The sequence below is a fragment of the Anoplopoma fimbria genome, chromosome 11 (assembly GCF_027596085.1).
Source record: "Anoplopoma fimbria isolate UVic2021 breed Golden Eagle Sablefish chromosome 11, Afim_UVic_2022, whole genome shotgun sequence".
Lineage (NCBI taxonomy): Eukaryota > Metazoa > Chordata > Actinopteri > Perciformes > Anoplopomatidae > Anoplopoma > Anoplopoma fimbria.
In genome coordinates, this window is record NC_072459.1 from 4,438,599 (window position 1) to 4,455,290 (window position 16,692).

The window sequence follows — 16,692 nt, forward strand, 5'->3', positions numbered from 1 at the left end:
TAAGTTAAGTGTCCTTACCTCATGAGCCCTAAGGCTAAACTCTGTTTCTTCTCCCCTTACTTTCCTGCAGTTGCCCTCACTCCCACTCACCAGCGTTCAGTACAAGAGGATATTCTGTCTCAAAGGCTAAGGCCATAACTTGCTTTGTTTTATGTCTTCTCACACTGTCCTGCTGCTTTAGAAGAGAGAGAAGAGAGAAGAAATGATAGACATGGAGTACAACAATCCTCCGACATGTGCTCATCTTTTCAGTTGTCCATATTCTGAGTGGAGACAATCCTGTTTTTGTCAGTCTAAGTTTACCAAAGTGTTCATTTACTCAGTGTCAGTGTTTTGGTTGCTCTGCACTCATTAATTGCACACATATTCAATGAGAGAGCCGATGCACAGTGGCCATCATTCAATAATTGGATTGTTACACTGCATAGTTGAACATTAGCATACTGATGGCCATGCACTCGGACGTAATGCAGTATCAGTGATTTTGGCATAATTTGACAAATGAATCCATGTTCTACAAATATCAAGGGTTAACTGTGGATCAAACTATTCTGCATCGTGACAAAAACAATTCCCAAGCGCCAGAAACGCACCCAAAATATCAGTCGACCCTCGCAGTTAACCGACTGTTTTCCTTGCGACCCTCCTTTTGTCGCAGTAACACATGTCAGAGGGGACAAGGCGCAAGTTTGTTAACAAACATCTGCTGCGACACGCTCCTCTGTCGTTAGAGATTAATGGCGCGTTAAATAAGCCGCCGCTGCTGGAACAAAGTCAATGTCAGAGAGAATTTGCTTGTCAAGGAAAAGCTACATACATGCCCAGGTAAATTACCAAGCCATTACTGTATGAACTAAACTTGAATGAGATGATGTGTGGCGGGGAAATGTGATGTCATCAGTGGTTGACTTGTGAACAGCAGGACTAGTTGGGCGGATGCTTGTGTTAGAAATACTCCTTTACTCATGCAATGAAATAACACTGACCCGTCATATTTGTTTTATTTTTGCATAAATTGCAGTGCGTCTGTCTGTTGTCTCTGGACTTTTCATCAATTGAGACAATCAATACAGCCAATGAGTCAATAAATACAGTCTGCTACAGATCACTGGTTGCTACAGCTATGATGCATTGCTCTGTTAATCCTCCCCCTTCTCTGGCCATGGATGGCTGGATTGGTTCACTCTCAGCAGACCTCTCTGTCACCCTGGGGAGGCCGGCACCAGCAGCTACTTACACAGAGCAATTGATTCAATCAAAGTAAGCACTATACTGCCCTTTTGTAGCGCCAAGCCTGAACACTTACCCCGGAGTCTCACTCTCCCAGAGTCACAACTTCAACTCTGAGGCTTTTCTGTGCAGCCATCCCTCTGTGTTTTCTTGGAAATCTCTGTCTTTCTGCACTTTTACCTCCTCTCTCTCTCTCTCTCACTCTCTCTCTTTCTCTCCCTCCACACAATCCATCCTCTGAGCTGCTAGGGTGGGAAGCCTTTTCACAAACGGTGCAGCACTCTGACATAAGGTAAATGAAAGTAGGACATGCTGATCATACATTATAAAAGGGGACATATTGTGAAAAACTCACTATTTCATCAACATGTCGATATAAAAACAACCAGTCAGTTTTTGGCAGGCTAGATTAGCAAAACATGTGATTCAAGCATTGAATATCAAATATGGATGTCACCAGAGGTTGCTGCTTGGATTCTACAAGCCAATCAGATTTGCCTCCCGTTCCTATGTCACGTCCAGGCTCATTAGAAAATACCTCCATCTGATTATCTCCAACCCACAGCTTCACTACCATGGCAAAAAGGTGCAGGGTATTTTTCTTGGAAGCCAATCAGAGACGAGTGGGCATTATGGAGACGTTGTGTATAAGATACGGAGGCTTTTTTTGTTTTTTTTTAAACCGGTCGTGTCATAGTAGAAATAAAAACATTATGTAATATGAGCCGGAAAATCAACTTCACATCTCCCCCATTAAGAAAAATCCTTCATTATTTATTCATTTGCACATGTTTAATCCACCTCTCACACCAGACAGTCCCCTCCTACTCAGTAAAGAGATGCTCAAAGAAATCCACAACAGGCCCCCTGCAGTGTTATTAGGACAGATGAGGACTCTATTTTCCCATCTACCAATGTGCACTCCTGCTGACATTTGCATTTTCAGGATCATACGCATGAGGGAATTCCTCTCCGAAGTTAAAACTTGGATCCAACCGCTCATTAACAGAAACTCTCACACACACACACACACACACACACACCTTATTCTTTTGTGCCTCTTGCTTGCTTTAGGTACAGGCGGAGAACTGTGATACATCCTGTGAGAGTTGCGACACATGAAAGGCATGTTAAGCTGTCCTTCATGTGTTCCTCCCGGTGGGGGTCACGCTGCGCTATTTGGTTAATCAGCATCAAGTAAAGAAGACTGTGATGTTGGGCGAGCGTCGCATGCTCATTAACTGTCACTGCTCAAGTGCCATCATTTCAAAACACAAAGTACAAATTCATATTTGTCAGTCATTACTGACAATTTGGCAAAGAGCTGAGGCAGTAATTCATGGTTTAAAAAGAACAACCTCTGTGCACCTTGAAATGATTTGCAGTTTCAGTTTGTGTGTTTATTTTGGGATGAAAGGCTGTAATCTGTGTATGAGAGATGCTTTAAAGTGTTCGCTTTTCTGTTTTATGATCCATAATTATACAGCGCGGCAGGGAATAAAGAAAGAGTAAAGCAAACATAAGCTCAGTTTGAACCAAACTAGTGCAAAAGTTTGGTATAAATATAATGATTTGTAGAAACAGACTATAAAATGCTGCCGAGCTTGGCAGGAACACACAAGACAATCTGGCTGGGACCAAGAGAAAGTGGACCGGTATAAATACTGAGGGACTAATGAGAGAATGAGCTGCAGGTGAGGAGATGGGCAGTCCCAACAAAATGAAAAAAATAAAATCCCAATTTCAGTTTATTGTGCTCCAATTCTCATCCAATCCAGTCCTTTCTCTTCTTTAAAATAGATTAAAAGTTTGACGAGTCATCCTGCAGGGGTATAAACAAGTTAAGTTTCAAGTACAGAAGTAACGTGACTAAAAACTCAACGTTTGGGATAAAAAAAAAGTTATGTGAAAAATAACTCAACGTTGTGATTTCTGGTCATGCACAAGACACAAAGATAAGATAAGATAAGGTAAGATAAGATAATCCTTTATTAGTCAAGCAGCGGGGAAATTTGCAGGCTTACAACAGCGTAGAGTAAAGTGCACACAAGAGACATAGTAGAAGAAGACAAGATAAAAAAAAAAAACATCACTCTCCCGGACAAACGTCCAGTGTTTTACCCTCCATGACCTCCTCCCTACAGAGCCTTTATCACTCTTTATACTTCTTTGTTCGCAATTTACTTTGAATCAATACAAATTATTTTGTTTGTATTTTGGGTATAGAATTACAGTGCATACATTTTCGTAGGTACAGCTATGAACAATGTAATAGAACGGCCTGCAATGACATAGAACTGGTTGAAAACATGATCTAACAACAGGGCAGGAAGGTGTATGTGTGGAGCCAGCAATCATCTGTAGCTTCATGTGGCGCTTAACATTGAGCTAAGCAACCTTCATCTGATATTAGCCACATTAACAAAAAATATGAACAGCCAAACAAAATAAAAAAACTGATCCGAGCAATAAATCAGAATTGAGAAAGAGGGTTTGCAGTGTTAACGCATAGAGTTAGTTGACAGTGGTAAAGTCTCCATTACTATCAACTAATTAGTTTTTCACTTCATTTGAGTAAATGACTACCAGCTGTGTTAAGAGGCACAATGGCGTCAACTTCTACCACAAACTAATCCACTCTGAATTAACCTCTAATCCTTAATTTTAGGCCCACTGGCATCCAAAATCCAAGAAAGACAGGTGCATGTTGTGCTGTTTTAGCAAAGGTTTAAAATTGAGTAAACAAACTAAAAAACAAGCTATGTGTTTCTGTTCTTCATTACCAAACAGTCAAGGTTTTCCAACAGCTGTGAATCATTCCAAAGCGAATAACCACAAAATGAAATAAGCCGAAAACGAGATGCAACTGTACACTCTCCCACCGTGCTCGTCTTTCTCATCCGTAATGAAATCATTCATTTATCCATACTGCATCGTATCTGCATGGAAATGTTCCCAAGGTGGCTTACTCACTCATTTCATTTAGCTGCTACCCAAGTTTCAGAATCTTATTGATTGCCAAATTAAAGATTAAGCAAAATCCCTGCCTTGTTTCCACACTCATATTTTTCTCAATCTTTCACTGCGTCTTTGTCCTCAGGCTTATGGAGGGGTGAAAGGTGGTCAAATAAAGGGGACAATGCATCCAGTGGTTGCCAAGGACAACCTGTACATTGGTAACTGAACATACTACACTATCTCCTCTGTTTCTTCAGCAAGACTCCTCATTTCCCTATCGCTAAATTTTCCATGAAGCATATTTATTTGCATATTGGGCATAAGCATGTTAAATGTTGCCCTGCTTTGTGGAGTATAAATGATATTGCACCCCATTTTGAGAGCTGAAACTGAGGTGGAAACAGGGAGTGAAGTAGCTGCAATAACCATTACAAAGTCCATAACAACAGGACTGAAATTATTTTTATTTAAATTGTCTTCCATCACACACAGTTCCTATAGCCTCAAATCAACAGTTACTGGCATTTCCACAGACCAGAGTCAGTGATTGAGGAAGCATCTGCTGCTGCTTCCTCAATCAGGAACATCATATCTCGAATCAAGAGCTATTCTCTCCTCTGTGCTTTTGGCGAAGTCTGTACAGCGACTACAATTTTAGTTAGCTTGTGTGTTTTTAGCCATGGCCTGAATACTCTAAACTTTGACATCTTTTCTCAGATCCGAACGAGGAGTGCCCATTGGTTGGAGTCCAGTGACTCCCAGACTTCACTGACATATTAACAGATCTGGGTTCCCCCTTATGCAGACGATACTACCAACGTGATCTCACAGGAATACGTGAATTGACAAGGACCTTTTAAAAAAGGCATTACATGGTAGCAGCAAGTGTGTTAAATTACTTGCCACCCATACTGAAACAATTTAAGGTTTAGGAAGCCAAGCCAATTAGTTTCACTTAGGTTTAGACATGTTTATGTATTTTATTTCGTTAACATTATTATTTTGAGACCATCCATGAGGTTTTATAAACTTAACTTCACATAACTCAACAACACCTTGCGGCTTGGATTTGGCGTATTTAAGCAGCTTTATCTATATCAGGAAAACACACAAACAATTTGGAGTATTCTTTTTCGTAAGATATCATAGGAACCGTTCAATGAGGAAACGTCGCTCAGTCATATGGAGAAAATATTTTTTGTCAGGCAACAGACATTATCAGTGTCTGCTAACCAATGACCATATAGTTATTCTTCTGTAGTTTTTACAGACAGCTCTGTATGGTAAGTGATCTGCTCCTGTGCAGTGAAGTATGACAGGGAAAAACACACATGATGTGTATATATACATATATTATTATATTAGGATATATATATATAGGATTTAGTAGCACATATGAAAGTGGCCCAGATCTGATTGAAAAAAAAGATTTCTGTGTTTCCCAAGTAGAGTGAAATACATCTTTGTAATATGAACGTAGCGTTAAATACCTATTTGAGCTCTGGTCAGAATCATTAACACTGAAGATGTTGATGTTAAAGATTAAGAGAAAGTTTTCAAAATGACTGTAACATTGATTATCAGCCATTTTGCAGAAATGCAGCTTACAGAAAAGGCCAGCACACTTAAAGTAGTGTTTGCTACTAAGCTATTTTTACCCTACTTCTGTTGTTGACTATCAGTTCCTTTTTTTCTGTGTTGTGTTAATTAATGAGATGCTGTGTGTTCAGTGAAGGTACTGTCGGATGTTTAAAAGGTCCGTTGAGCAAAGAAAGAAAAACAAAACAAAAACACTACGCAGCATCACAGTTATCATCTAATCACCAATTAAACACTAATGACTGTAGGATAAACCTGTTGATAATGTAGACCAATAAATGAGCCATACATAATTAATGTACGTTAAATGAAATCGGCAGAAAATCGCATTGGCTCGTCGAACTGTGCTATGATAATGTGCAGTAATCCAGTTGCAACTGAATAATATTAACCCAGTAGTCCCCACCAATCCTGCTTGATTAATTACACAATAAAAACAACAACTCTCTCTCTCACACACACACACACACACACACACACACACACACTCACACATATAAACAGAAAGAGAGAGAGGAGCTTATTCTGCTGCTTTGAGGTCACTTTAAGAACATTCTGATGCATGACATGATCCTAAGCACAAGGCGTCAAATAGTACAGCGTGGTCGGCGTGGTACACGTTTGTCTCATGCAAACTGTCTTTTTGAGACTAAATTCCGTCCTCACAGGAAGTTCGGTTTGAGCATCTTTGTCAAGTTTAGAAAAGAGCGTAGTAGACGTTAACCTGACTCATGTGACTAGGGAGTGACAAAGGAGTCATGTGACTTGTGAAGCGACTGAAGAGAAAAAATATCAACGTTTACTTATAGGTTCACACGGTACACAAGCAGTTATCTGATGGACAAAGCACCTGTGTTTATTTGACTCGTTCAAATTAAGGTTACACATTTTCCAGATTACAAGACTACAAGGGTCATATGATAAACACATTTTTTCATGGCTTGTGAACATACGTTTGAGTATCTGGAGTGCCTTTCAACCCACAAAATGTTAAATAAAAACAACCCAGTCAGTTTTTGTGGGCTGCCTGGTAGGGTGCTTAAAGAGACAGGCGCTTAAACGGAGCATTTCCGACATAGGGTGAATACAGATATATTCAGAAAGACAGTATGAGAAAAATAATGTGTTTTTTGAAAATTTAAAGCATGATAACATTTACTATAAGAAACCCAATATACATACAAACCTGGAAACGAGCATGATATGTCCCCTTTAACAATTAGATGACCAGTTCTTTAGGTGCTTTACTCACAGAATAGGACATTTTTGACACTCATGATGAAGAATAAAAATACAGAGAACAAATGAGATGAGGAGCACTGCAGAGAAACAAACATGCGTAAGTGTATTGTGATGCTCATTACCGTCTCCATGGAATAAGATTCTTGTTTTTGTACTGAAAAGATTTGCCCAATGTCTCTCAGGGGAGAAGATGACAGTTCTGTTTCTTATCCTCTGAAGAATTGTTGAGCTACTTCATACCTTCACATGTAGCTACATGTGACTTTGACATGCAAACAACAGGCAACTAGACAGGTGAAACAGCCAAAAGACATGTTTCATTTATTCCCCACGTAGAACTCTGTAGGGAGAAATGAGACATTTCCCCCTAGGTACCTTAATCTGCTCCTCCGAGGGCCACGGTGTCCTGCAAATGTTTGATCCTCGTTGACAGTTCACAAGCCACTACTGGTCCGTATCTTCTGTACTTGGCACCAAGTGGGTTACATTAACTATCAAGGAGGATCAGTAGGGGGATCAGAAACCTAGAGGACACCAGCCCTCAAGGAGCAGGATTTGGCTGCAGGCCAAAACAGGGGCTTGTCATGAAGCCCAGCGCTCCACTGGCAGAGATGCTCTCCTTAAGGGTTCCTCTGTCACCTTGAATTGAAGGCCTTACAGCACAATAGAAAGCAGTTTTTCAAGGTCTTGAGAATATAGAATTCAGGAAAAACAACCCTGGTGAAGAGAGTTTATTTTGTGCTTCCTCTTTATTTCATTTTCTCCATGAACCTTTTGAGCCCTTTTTAGACCGGATTAGATCCCCAAATGAGGTATTATTTGCACAGGACTAGTATAACCTTGGGACCTCTTGTACTGTGTAATAATTGGAGAGGACATCTACGAACTAAATGCAATTCTGGCATTTAATTTGTCAAGAAACAATTCCAACAAAAATGACCAAGCAATTCAATACTTCAGTTAATATTAACATAACAAACACAGTGATAAACTCTGTTTGACCTTTTTAACTGTTTCCAACTTTTTAAACCAGAGCCCTGTTTTAAACCTTCGTCATCCATTAACACATCCTCTTTTCTTTCTTTAAAAGCTGTTTATTATGATCACTCACGACTTTTCACTCCTCTCTGTCTGCTCTCCAACCCCAGAGGGTCTCCACCGTGTTTCATCATTTACATAAATGCACCCACTGGGAGATGCAGCATCTTTAAACTACAGTGCAGACCTCTGCTTGCATACATCAAAACTACATTACAAGTGTTGCATGCGTAACTTTACAAAGAATTTAAGAAAATTTAAAACACTAGCTGTGGCAAAGGTAGCAAAACAGTCTTGTGACAAGGCTTAGTTTGTTAAGTTTCATATTTTGCATATTTAAACATACAATTTATAAAGATAAAAATAAATCATTATCATTATATTTTCCAACATGGTGGTAAAAATTGTATTAGCCTTAAAGTATTCAAATTTAATGTAAACTTCCCAGTGTTGTTAATTTTTTTTTATTTTTTAATTCTAATTAGGCTGATCATAGAAATAAACATTTAGTTTATGTTTATAGTCTTGTGAAAAAACTCCTTCCAGCTTCTCGGGTGGTACTAATATGGACTTTCAGTTCTGTTACAGATTCAGTTTGACTGGTGAACTTTGAAGTGCTGCTCAAATGAAGAATTGAAAGATGAATCAACCCATCTCTGGAGTCTCCTCTAAGTACTGTCTGACTCCCTGCCAATTAATAACCCAGCACAATTTTCTGCAGAGACATATTTCATGTGTATGAATCACTCTTGAAATTACTGTGGGGACCAGCTGATAGTTTAGCTCTTCAAGACTGCAAAAACAGGCGGCTGCAAGAAAAACCTGGTCATTCCAGCAAGACTAACACTAGAACGTTTGCATTGTTGGAAGAAAAATACATAGGACATACTTCGTTTTTTAATTCTTGAGGTCAGTTAATTAAATACCCTTAAATATAATAAACAGCATTTGTTAATAGTCACATTTCATTACATCAAGCTTTAACTGGTATGAAGGACGTTTCATTCCAACCCTAACAGTTCTCTCATTGGCTGCGACCTCCAACAGTCAGGATCGCTCAGCAGAGGCCATCTGGGCAAGGGCTTCACCAACACATGCATTATTTTTCAAGTCAATACCATCACGTCCCAGAAAGTCCTCTTTTGAAAAAAGACTAATTTCATTACCAATCCATGCAGGTAATGATCTCATTAATTCACCGTTGATTCATTTTCAGCTGAGTGGATATTAACCTTTTGCCAGTAATCATTAATTTTCCGTGGAAGAGGTGTGGTATGTTGTGATTGGAGCTACATAAACAAAACAATTAATAGGCTCCAGACGTTAGAGGTCCTTCATGATGTCCAGCTGACTTCTTACACTCAAATGATCGATTTATTGACCCACTCCCCCCCCCAACCACTAACAGAACTGCTCTCATCTCTCATCTCTCACCTCACACAGAGTATGTTTTGCCCTACAAGTGACAAGGGGGATTATTTGTGTTGTTTTGTGAAGTCATGCATGTATTTTGAGGACAATTATCATGCTCTGAATCCTCATAACTTTGCAGCAGGCAATCAGGGATTACCGTACAGCACCTGGCCACCGCTACCCAGTCTGCCTCAGACTAAATGCACTGACACTAAGGGCACAATTACTTATCATTTAAAATTCCAAAACTTGTAATTGACTGTTTTTACTACTTCCGAAAAGTGTCTCTTATGTATAAATTACCTTTATACATTATGTGGACAAGGTTTAAAGAACAAATTTGGAACCTCAGGACACATCTGTGTTAATGGTGATTTAACATCACATGAACTACTTATGTCTTATTAGAATCATTATTGGGAGCAATCCTTCAAACTGTTATCTACCTCCTGAGAAAACATCCTTGTTATATTCTATATACTGAGACTATGATAAAATATGTTTTAAAGGTGAGTGCGGATTTTCAGAGGCTTTACTTATTGATCACAAACAAAGCTCCCTCTTTGGACAAAAAATTTCAACAACAAGAAGTTACCACCTGCTCCCTTTTACCATTTTTGTACCAACCAACAAAGAAGCGTTTAGTCTTCAAATTGCATTTGAGTTCTTTCAAACTGTGCAGTACCATTACCGCCGTTTGCTGTCACTACAACTGTATAAGTATACCACATGGCATGCATGTGATTATTTAAAAGGATAGAAACTATAGTTGGTCTTCACTAAAGTGTGTGAAGACTCAATTCACTCTTTAAAGAACCCAAATGTTCCTATAGAAGCAGGTTTTTGCTTGCCCTACTCCTCAAATGAGCCTCACTTTTGTTGATGGGCTTCCAAACAAGAATAACACAGTCATTCATTTTTACTGACTGCTCTGAAAGGCACCTACAATAGTCCAGTAAATCCTCCACCAAGCAGGGAGATTTACAGAAACAAGACAACCGGAAAAACAGTGCATAAAGTGTGTGTGCTCAGAATAGTAAGGCCTGATATGATGCAGTCAAGTTAGGTACTAAGTATTGATGAATGCAACATGCTGGATGTATGTGGAGGAACAGCAGAAAATACAACAAGAAGAAGTATCATTCATGTCACCGTGGAGCATCACATGCTTAGATAAACATTTTCAGACTTGCATTTTCCCGCCCAGCACCCATGTAGTGTACGTAGCTAATGCCAATGGTGCAGTATGTTCCTGCTATTTAAAGGGTTTATTACTATTATTATTGTTTATTATTCACAGGTGGTTTCAAAGCCGATATTTTAAGAAATCATACACTTAATTTCCTGATTTCCGGTCAATTTTCTATTCACAAATTTATGGTGGAAGTGTTTTTTTATTTTAAGGAAATATCCACGAGAAAGTACACAAGTGCTGTTTTTAAGCCTCTGTGCAAACACTCCTTGGCCTGCGCTCAGCATCTCCTCTCCTCGCCCCTCTGTGTGTGTGTGAGTGTAGACACAGGCTGCTAATAGCAGCATTTTGAGGCTGATGTCTCAGCGTCTAACACACTACCACCCGACAGCAAGCCTGTGCGTAGTTTAGCCTCCGGTTTCAACACCCACCCTGTGTCAATGGACAGCGACATGTAGTAAACAGAGCTGCCCTCCTTATCAGTAAACAGAGAATGAAACTCATCAATATACAAGTCATGTGATCATCAAGTTATGTAATCATTTCCAAAATTCACAACATGATCAGTTCTAAGAAAATGTTCTGCTTCAATACATATTTGTTGGTGTTTAGCCTTACAAAAAACGCTTGCTTCTCCAATTCGCTGAATCCTGCATTGAAGTAACGTAGCCAACTGGCTTTTAAAGGGGAGATGAGATGACACTGTGATTGGTTACTTTTATGGTACGCCCAAAACACACCTATGATTAATTGGAGACAAAATACAACCTCTTTTCCGCTTGTCTGACTTTTCAGTTTCAACATTTTAGCCCCGCTGTAAGTTGGTTATTGGCTTTATATATATATATATATATATATATACAGTGTATATATATATATCCATCCATCCATCCATTTTCTGTAACCTGCTTATCCAGTTCAGGGTCGCAGGGGTGCTGGAGCCGATCTCAGCTGTCAATGGGCGAAGGCAGGGTACACCCTGGAGAGGTCGCCAGTCTGTTGCAGGGCGTATATATATATGTATATGTATATATACCCTCTTCCTTTGGAGCATGTGGCCTTACATACTACACCTTCTAAGGAATCAGAAGACAGGGCTTGTGAGGAAGAGGAATACTGTACTTAAAGCAGGTAGAAGAAAGGACTAAGTGTGTTGCTTTACAGCGAGACCACATGGAGGCAGAGACTTTCACACCACAGGGAATCGGTGCCCAGTGGCCCACTGTCTGGCACTAATGAGAACATTTTGTGTGGAGGGAATGTGTCAAAAGTGTGTGCATTTCATTTCCAAGTCCAATTTTTTTGTAATAACAAAATTCAGATATTCAAAATATGAAATATTTCACAAGAGTAATGGAAGAAGTGGTACATTATAAAATGTTGTTTTTTGTTGTTAGTAGCCTGCACTTTAAAATGTATTTATTAGTATTATTATTTCCATTATTATTATTATTAGTAGTATTAGTACTACTATTATTTATGTTTTTTTTTACTGTACTAAATCTACCTTAGTCAAAGCTGCCTCTTTTCATCATGTTTCAATGCTCACTCTTTTGCCTGGCTGTGTCAATGGTTTACATTTACTATTAACATAAACTTAATTCTTCTTCTCTCTGATCTCAAAAACAATCCTGATCAAACGTCGTACTTCTATTCCCACGAGGATTCTCTGCTAACAAGTCATTGCTCCCGAATAACTTCTTCAACTTTGCTGACCGTGTTGAATGCATCATTTCTAATGCATGCTTTATAGCCAAATATTGTGCAAGCTGACAGGACATTATTTTTTTAAAACAGCAGCAGATTTAGATTTAATGTCATGGTGCAGACACGGGATGGGTTGATCACACCTGAGCCAGGGAGGACAGCACAAAAGAACATCCCCCTCTCAGATGCAGTCGCACATACACTCTATTTGTCTTCAGCTGTGTTGTAGCTTAAAGTTACTCTGAGAAACTTTTAACTGGTTATAAAACAGTCTCTATTTCATACTGATGCCTCTATACGAACTACATAAGTAAATGAGACTGCAGGTCCACCAGAAACTCCTTCAGCTCGGATTCCAGTGGACCTCCAGCAGTGTTGCCTCCTCCATCCAGGATAAGAGCTGCTCCGGGTCGCTCCGCTCGGCCGGTCCTCACTGACAGCCAACACATACACCAGGCTGCTGGAGACCCAGGCTGTGTTGCTGGGCCCGCTGGGGGGAGGGAGGCACAGGAGATCCAGAATCAGGACTCAGCAGAGCAGACTCTCATACTTTGCTGCAGTAAAATGAGAAGTTTTCTGACTGTGATCTGGTCCTCAGAAACACAATCATATTTGTCAGCAGAGACCACCAAAATGCCCTCAAATAGAGCATCTTACAGAAGTTGCTACCTGCCAAAAATGACCTGATTCTAAAGGCTTTTATCTGAAACTGGCTCTCGCAAACATGAAAGTACAAGAACACAGAATGAAAAATCTTTCCCCCCCCACACAAAACACTGCGTTCACTAAACATGCACATATTCATTCATGTGCTCTTTTATTTTTGTGTCTGGAGGTATTTTGCTGACAGACAGGCATTTTCCTTGTTTGTTCTCTATCAGCTCTTGAATTATAACCATACTTCATTTATTTGTTTTCGCACTCAGCTGATGTTGACAGACTTCTTCTTGAAATGTACCTTAAATAAAAAAAAAAAAAATGATTTGTTTTTTACAGGAACGACATGGTGCGAACAATTGCTCTGATTTAATCTTTCAGTGGTTGGCAACATGTCAATATGTTTCTTTACTGGACTGAGTCTGTTGCAACTGTTGCATCCTAATGCTGACAATGCATAAATGATGCAGGACTCAAAGTCATGGCAGGTTTTAGCCTCAAGCCATCCAACTCCTGAGCAAAACAGTGCGAACCAATGCTAGAGTGAAAACTATGGTTAGTGCATGAAAACATAATTAGTCACTCATGGGACCAGGACACATGCTGGGTGACATTTAGAGCATTGATTTCAGTATTTAGTGTCATATGTTGCAGCACATGTGTTTACGGTGACAACGAGACGGAATACACAGCCAAAAAAAGGAAAGAAAGAAACTGGGAATATAAAATTAGAAATATGGATTTGTGTTTGTGTGTGTATGTATGTGTGTGTGTTTCTTTTGGGAATAAGGTTTGAGCAGGTTTAGTGTAATGAACCTTCTTGGGATTCCACTGCTGTCAAACAACGAGTGATATGTTAATGTCTTATAACGAATAAGAACATCTCCCGTCTGCTGGAAACGCCAATTTGTGTATTTTACAGCAGAAACCAGCTCTCAAATACTTGGTTTATAATCAAATTTCCAAAGGCACACATAGATTCTGCAACAGAGAACACAAATGGCACAATGCCTCATACAGGGAAGAGCAACTGAGACACTTTTGGAGTTTAAAGGTAAATCTTTTTGAACAAAAGACCTTAAATTGTAGGAGAGTAACCTCCGTCCTGAAAATTGTTTGGACTCCCTAGCTTCATTTGAATAGGGGAAAAAAAGGCTTATCATTTAATTGAATAGGAAATTGACAGCATATGAAATCAGAGCAGATAGTAAGATGAGGGAAGCTGTGCAGAAGAGACAAAATAACTGAATCCCATGAAGGTTTAATGGAAAGACCGAGCAGGTGGGAATTTATTGTGGTGGAATGAAGTTTTTATGATCCATGGCTGGTAGAAATCCACTAAACGTGTTAAAATAATATAAGGACAACTGGCCAGAGTGTTTTCACAGTAGTACTAGAGTGCTGTATGTGCACCTCTCAATTATCATTTCGATGGATAGCTGTGTCTGAGTCATTGATCTGGAAGGAAGCGGCAATTTTCTTTGTGTAGGCTAGCAGGCTCCAGATTCTTAGCATAACTACGACCTGTTGTTTCACTGATACGCACTGAGACTCTGACTCTAAATTGAGACAAAATTAATATTGAGAAAGTCAGCCTGCAGTGGACAAAGTATATCTCACCACAATGAGACGGCGTCGAACAGAAGCCTGAGGCCATGCACAGAAAAAAGATTTTGAAAACCACTTTAGCTCCTGAAAAATAAAGGACATTCCAACATCACACCATCAAATTGGTTTTATTTTTTAATGGGCGTGTATGAGCATGTGCATGACAAAATCAATGAGAAAATGCATTAATATGGCACAATAATGCATGTTTTCAGCCTTTAGGGCATAATTATATAATAAAAGCTCCCCATGCCATGGTACAGGAAGTATTAGATAGTGTCTATGTGGCACCACAGGTAAACAAGCACCCCCCCCCCCCCCCATACATTACACCGGGCCGGCATGCAGCCTTTCACCTTTCTATTTTAACACTGACACACACGCAGCAGCTTCTAATTTTAAAAGTGTTTGACTTGGCTGAGAATCAAACCCCATGAATCCTCCTTCAGACATCCACATCCTGCTGTTCGGTCCGACAATTCTTTTGTCCAAGTCATCAAAGTTAATATTATATGTCAACAACTGCTCATGTAGAAATGATCTCAGGTTAACCTCTTAGCGTGTATAAACTGATCACGCCATGTTAACCTCAGAAAACGAAAGGTCGAGGAGGAGGAGGAGGAGGAGGAGGAGGAGGAGGAGGAGGTTTAATCTGTATCCCTTTATCACAGCAGGAAACGTGTCACTTCTCATTACGGTATAAAGTGTAAAAAAGATTTAAAAAGATTTTATGAGGATAAAATCCGCATGTAGAAGAAGAAGAAGAAGAAGAAGAAGAAGAAGAAGAAGAAGAAGAAGAAGAAGAAGAAGAAGAAGAAGAAGAAGAAGAAGAAGAAGAAGCCATTAGACTTGTGAGCAGCCACAGAAGAAGAAATGGTCTTTTCGCAGACTGTCCTCACAACAAAACGTCCTTATAGGTCGACTTTTTAGTAGCTTTTTACGCCCCCATTTTTAAGTTTATTAGTAGGTTGATATCTCTAGTGGCCGTGGTTATTACTTTACTTAACTTATGTAGATTAGTTACGTAACACATATACTTATTTTAGCCAAAAACATGATCTTTTCCTAGTTTTGTTTCAATTCACAACGTTAACAATGTGTTTAAAACTGCGACTGTTGGGAGTCAAACAAACAATAAACCTTATATACCATGTGTATATATTAAAAATATATACTTTTTTTCACTTTTTTCACTTTGAATGAAAAATGTTACTCTCTACAAATAGGTTGAGGGATGGATTTAAAAATATTATATAGTGTTCAGTAATCAAATTATAATGTAAATGTATGTAAATATCATGTATTTCTGTTTGAGCTCAACATTCCTGTGTCTCTGATAAACACTGATGTTAGCAGTCATTTTATCCCAGGGCTTAAATGTTATGTTTGTGAAGGCTAGCCAAACAGTCCGTCTGTTGTTTATGAGGCTTAGAGATGCAAGTGCGTAGCTTTTGAAGACTCGGAGAATCGCTCTGTGCATACAAGAATATGTTTATTCTGTTGTTGTTACAGAATAATATTAGATTTTTAGAGGCAGAGGTTTTATCTGCCTAACAAATAAAGGTTATACTGAGCGACAGAGGATAACTCATCCAATTTCTGTGGAATAAGCGTATGCTCTCTGGATGTCAAAGAAAATCAACTCCCATTGGCTGCTTGTGCTTTTAGTTGACGAGGTCAAAAGGAGATGGCAGAGGAGTCTTAATTAAAAGTCGCTGGTGATAGGACCCAAATTCAGCCTGTCCGGTCATTTCTTTGCTGACAAAGAATCATTACATTAGATGTCAGAGAGGATCAATATTCTGACAGGGTGAGCTACCCTCGCTCACATCGCTCTCTCTCCAAACCTGTGCATTGACTGCAAACCTTAAGCAACAAGAAGGATGAGGTCAAAGATTTGTTCAAATCAGCACCTCCATCCCTGCAGCTCAGACAGGGGGAATCACTCTTCGTTTGTTGAGGCAGACTGTAGCAGCGAGGCATCATTAAATTCCTTCTCACTGCTTATTGTGCATAATTCATATCCAGGCGTTGAAATATAAATGTTG